Source organism: Copadichromis virginalis, linkage group LG6, assembly GCF_057382275.1.
Source record: "Copadichromis virginalis isolate Kocher_CV1m ecotype Utaka linkage group LG6, C_Virginalis_male_GT1.1, whole genome shotgun sequence".
Taxonomy (NCBI): Eukaryota; Metazoa; Chordata; class Actinopteri; order Cichliformes; family Cichlidae; genus Copadichromis; species Copadichromis virginalis.
Genome location: NC_140623.1, coordinates 27625037 through 27631036, shown reverse-complemented (window position 1 = coordinate 27631036; position 6000 = coordinate 27625037).

Sequence of the window (6000 nt, the reverse complement as noted above, 5' to 3'; positions counted from 1 at the left end):
ATCTTCAGCTCAGCCACCAGCTCTGAACCATACATCGTAACAGGGCTCACCGCTCACTCTTATAAACCTTCCTTCAGAATTGAACCTGGTTTCAATCTGTGAAGATATTTTAGAGTAAAATGCACTGGTCTGTGACCCAATGTTTTGTGTTTAATTTTCTGTTCATGTTATATTTGTTGTTCTTGCTTCTAGTTTCGTTTTTTTAGTGTCACATGCTTCAGTCTGTCTCTCAGTGTCAAGTCCAGATCTTTTTGAATTGTCTCATGTTTCCTGCTTTATTTTGATAGTCCCAGTTCTGCGTGCGGTGTATCTAGTTTTAGTTCCCCTTGGTCCCGTTATGTCTGACTACTCCCAGCTGTGCTCTCCTTCTGTGGCTCATTCTCTGATTACTCCGGTTTGTATTTAAGCCCTGTTTTCCTTGTGCTGTGTTTTGTCGTTAACCATCGCACATACGCACACGTGTGTTCTCTTGCTGCGGTCCTGGTTGTGGTTTCTAGCTCATGTTCCTTATTTTTTAGTTTCTTGAGGTTTTGGGTTTGTGAAGTTCTTGAAAAGTGTCTCCAGAAAATAAAGCTGCATTTTGAGGTTATTCCTCCATCTGAGTGTCCTGCATTTGGGTCCTACATACCACAGAGCACGTACCATGACACTGTGTTCAAACATCCATCCATTCATTTCCACTTATCCTTTTCAGGGTCGGGGGGGAGCTGGAGTCTATCCCAGCTGTCATAGGGGTACACCCTGGACAGGTCACCAGTCTGTCGCAGGGCTAACACACAGAGACAGACAACCATTCACACTCACATTCACACCTATGAGCAATTTAGATTAATCAATTAACCTATCCCAACTAAGTGCATGTCTTTGGACAGTGGGAGGAAGCAAGAGTACCCAGAGGGAACCCATGCAAACTCCACACAGAAAGAGTTTGCATGGGTGGAATTGAACTCAGGACCTTCTTGCTGTGCGGCAACAGTGCTAACCACTGTACTGCCCCTGTGTTCGAACACTCATTTTAAATTTAAACTCTTAAAGTTGTTTCAGGCTCATCTTCACACAAATATTCCCAGTATTTTCCAACAATATTCCAATCTTGAAAAGCGCTATATAAATGCAATCCCTTATTATTATTATTATTATTATTATTATTAACTGTGACAAGCATTTTTCCATCACTGTGACCAGTCACAAAACAACAAATGATAGCCCACTTATTAGTGTTTAGTGTTTAAGCTTCATTTGGATTAACTGCATTTAAATACTGTCTGATACAGTAAATTGTTCAGCGCAGAGGAAATTTCTGACAATCTCACCACTGCCTTACTGTCCAGAGAAGATAAACATAGCCTATATATTAAAAATGGTTCTGCGATGTCCAGTGATCACCATCTCCTGTATGGCCCTACCTCACTGATTGATTCGACAAGTGCTCATAGCAAAAAATAAATCTCTAACTGGGATTTCATGTTCGTAAAGACTGGGAAAGTTGTGTGCTCCGATATGTGGTTTGACACTGACTGTGTGAGTGAGGAAATGAAACCCAGACAGCTGTAGGCGCATGACATCAGACTTACAGTTTGAAAACATGTTATGCCCAACTTGCCTTAGCTCTCTTTCTTGAACCAAAAACAGTTTCCCCTCATCTCAGGGGCAACAAACCTGCTTTCTGGAAAATGAAGTTGCATATAATTTGTGGGGAAAAAGTGCAGAAGGAAAGTGGATGCAAAAAGTACAAAAAAATGCAAAAATGTTGTTGTATAGAAAAGAAAAGCACAGATGTGATTAGAATAATTAGCTCTGTTACAATGTTATGCAACGTTGATTAAAAAAACTCTAAGGTTTTCGGTCCTCCTCATCCGTTACCCAGTGGTTATTTACAGCCGCGGTCGGATAACAGATTGCATATATAAATGCAAAGAATTTCACCTATGATATCAAGTGCTATTCAAAACAACCTCAGTAATTTCTGGATGCATTTGCATGTGTGTGTTTGCACCAGTGTGTTTCTGTGTGTTAAATGCAAGTCCTTGCCTCCCACTGCCAAATGTTTCATCATTTGGTCTCCCAGATAGAGAGGTGGCTGATAAATACTGTTATCTGTAAATGACTCATCCTCACTTTCAATATGGCACCAGGGCTCTTCATAGGGAAGCAAACTACTGTAAAGGTTCTCTGTATCAACAGCAATATGAACTATAGAGTAACGGGCAAAAGCAATATTCCATTGGTTTCGTTAGTCATCCATCCATCCATCCATCTTCATCCGCTTTATCCGAGGCCGGGTCGCATTACTGCAGCTGCAGCCCCAATCCATGACTCGCAAACAAGACCCCGAGATACTTGAACTCCTCCACTTGGGGCAGGAACTCATCCCCGACCCGGAGTGGGCACTCCACCCTTTTCCGGCTGAGAACCATGGCCTCAGATTTGGAGGTGCTGATCCTCATTCCCGCTGCTTCACACTCGGCTGCGAACCGTTCCAGTGCGAGCTGGTTTCGTTAGTCATGCATAAAATATTGTCTTGTTAATTTTCAAATGTGGAGCTAACTACTGTGTGCAGTGCATGATTACATGATTGTTTTGTCAATCAAAAAAAGAAAAAAAAACCCCACAAAATGATACGTGATGTTAAAATATTAAAACTGCACGTTTACTGTCACAAACAAAGATATCTATATGACGGTTTACTGCTTTTATATCACAAGAATGAGACAAACACTTGTTAAAACTCCTTGACCCAACAACATATCAGTAATAATATAACTGTGATATTCTATTTTTGGTACATTAGGGGTAGCAGGGGTAATAATAACAGGGGTCATGCGAAAGAACAAATGAAGCAGTGGTCTACCTCTAAGAAGTGCTTTAGAGTCAGTTTGTCTGCAGACTAGAATAAAAATAAAGTTTAGTCATTTTAAACCTAAACAAATGCATGGAACAAACATTACGTTGAAATAAACAAATGCAAAAAATGATATGAATGGCAAGAGCAAGGTCTGCTCTGATCAAACTCAATTTTCACTTCTTTAAAGTCATTTTCAATAACCATTTAGGTCCTTTATTATTTTATTCCATTTGGTCTCAGCGTTAAAAGACAGAGAAGGGGAAAGACAAGAGGTCAGAAAACTGGACGATTATGTAAGCGCATGTTTTCTGGGGACAGTGCAACAGGGAGAGAGTCACCAAGAGTGCACAATAGTAGGTCAGATTGTGGCAAAGCATCCGCTGGGATTTATTCATATAGGCCAGTGACATTAGAAAATAACACATGCAGTGAAACTGAGAACTTCCTGGCACTGTGAACCCCCTTTAAAAGAATATGTGTGATTCATGTCTTCGCATCTGTGGCATATCTGTTTTTGATAACATGATCATAAAAAGATGCAGTTTTGTGTTGTGTCAAATTCTCTTTCTTTACAAAGGTTTCGAGGTCAAATCTTGATATATATATATAAAAAAAAACCCAGAGCAATTTTATGAAATAGTGACTGAAAACATATCACAGTTGTGAAATATTATGGACTGCAGGGTGCAGTGTATTTGTACAGAATGTACCCACATGTCTGTACCCACATTGAGTTATAAATTGCATCACTTCATCCTTCGACTCCATTATCCAGGTCAGTGAAAGGCTTCCCGCAGGAGCTAATCACTGTCTCCACAATGTTCCAACACTCAGGAACCAAAGACAGTGATCGCAAACACACAAGAATAAATAAATTTAGTTATTCAAAATATTGTAGTATCCATAAACATCTTTATTAAAGATTAAGCGTCATCGCTCTTGTATGGACACAATTTGTAAAAAAGAAGATGAAATTTTCCCAAACGTTACACATAATACGACTGCTTAAGTACTCAAAAAGCTCTAACTACAAACCTCATTCACCCAGCATGCTTTCTTTATCCAACATTCACACTCTGGCTTCATTGTCTTGCCCAAGGTTACTCAGGCAGGTAGGCTGGAGCACACTGGATCAAACCACTGACTGCTCTACCTACTGAGCCACAGCCACCCCTCGTTGTTCTCTTTCACTTTGCTTTTCATTCCTGTTTTTATGTACATTGTTCTCTCTTCTCTTTGCCTCACCACCTCACAAACACTATCAGATTTTGTGGTGTTGATGTCACACACGGCCTCCCTATGCTTTTTCACTGCTGCAGTTTCTTGTTTTTAAATGCCAAACACTTATATCAATACACGTGCAATACTTTAATAGGTTTGGTCACTGTTTTTTGTTCACTGGAAATAATAAGATGTTAACAGACTTGTAAAACTGATCTATACTATATCTATAGTGTATCTATACAGTATATCTATATCTATAGTATATAGTATATCTCTATTACTATAAGCAGATTAATATACGACAAACTAATCATTAGATGAAGCAGTGTTCTTTATTGCCTTATAGTTGCCTGCTGGGATAATCACACAGCACATAGCTCAGCGGGTTTGCGTCAGCTCGTGTCCTTTCATTATTGCTTTTTTTCCAGTTAAATTAAAGAGACTTAAAAAGGGAATCAGTTTGCACCCTCATTCTCCAACCTAAATTTATGTGCTTGTAAGACTCTGAAATGAATTTCTAAGGAGCATAACGTTCTGTACTTTCTCTCGGTCATTTAGTTATTCTATTATTTCCATTGAACATAAGTCCAAAATTTTGAGACAGAAAATATGATATACAGCTCAGACTATTATGGTGGTTGTCTCCCACAACAAATGAAAAGAATAAATGCAAAATATACACTTCCTGTAATTTCCACATCACTTGTTTTTGCCTGTTCCTCTTACCCACACTCAGTAGCCAGCTGAACTAGGCGTTCAGGGCACATAAAACATGTCAGAGTCCTCGTCACAGACTTCAAACACCTCTTTGAGCTGCTTCACAAATATCAGCAGGCTGACTTCTTTGTCCGTTTTTGTCTTTGTTCTTTCCTGTCGTTTCATTTGATCCACAGCAGACACACGACATCGTTTGAAAAACTGCAGCAGTGCATGTCCACGTGTGACGCAAACCTTGTGGATGTCGATGCCTGCTGCACGCAGAGGACGAGCGATGCTGGTGGTGGACAGTTTGGTGGAATTTCTCTCCCTCGTGAATCAGTTCTACTAAAGGAACGGGGTGAGGGGAAGAGCACAACTTTATTCATGAAGTTTAAATTTATTATACAAGTCATCTGCCAGTGGCTCCATAGTGTATCTAACAAGCAATAGGTCCCTGGTTTGATTCTGGAAGGAGACACATCCCTATGGTTCTGCATCAGGAGTGACAGGATTACCCATTGTGAATAAGGGTGTAGCTTATTCTTCTTCTTGTCTATAAATTTATTGTCAAGTTACAACATACCCCAAGTAACACAATATGGCTACACTCACTTATAAATTGCTACGCCAGACAAACTGGAGTGCAAGTTTGCACTTATACTACAAGGAAGAGACAGTTTTTTCACCTTCCAGTAAACAAAGAAGTTTGTGTTTTATTTAGACAAAAAAATGACTGAACACCAATAAAAGTTTAAACTGCTGTTCAGGACTCTTCGTTTTGAATGAATGCATTTACTGCTCCTGCATATCTATTTGTATGAAATGTTAGCAGGCCTAATCTTCCTTTGACGAATGAGTAATGAAGTAGGGCTCTTCCGTGACTAACATAGTCAAGTTTGGAGATGTTGATTCAGTTTATAAACATCATGTTTCCTGCAGTTCTTGGATTAATCCCCCCCTCCATCACTTTTCTACCATCATCTGCAGATGTGGCTGTTCAAAGCTCTCCCCACACTTTTAAACTGTTTTTAGGCTAGGTTTTTTTTTGGCTACTTTGATTCATCCTGTTCAAATAGGTACAGTAAAAGCACATAGCAAAGTGGCAGGAATAGAGTTTTATGACAGACAGCAGCACAAACAGGGATAACAGGGAAAACTGGGAACAGCTGTGTTAGTGGGTAGATAAGATCAGGAGATCAGTAGTTGCTGCTTCTTGAGAAGGCAGTCAGGTG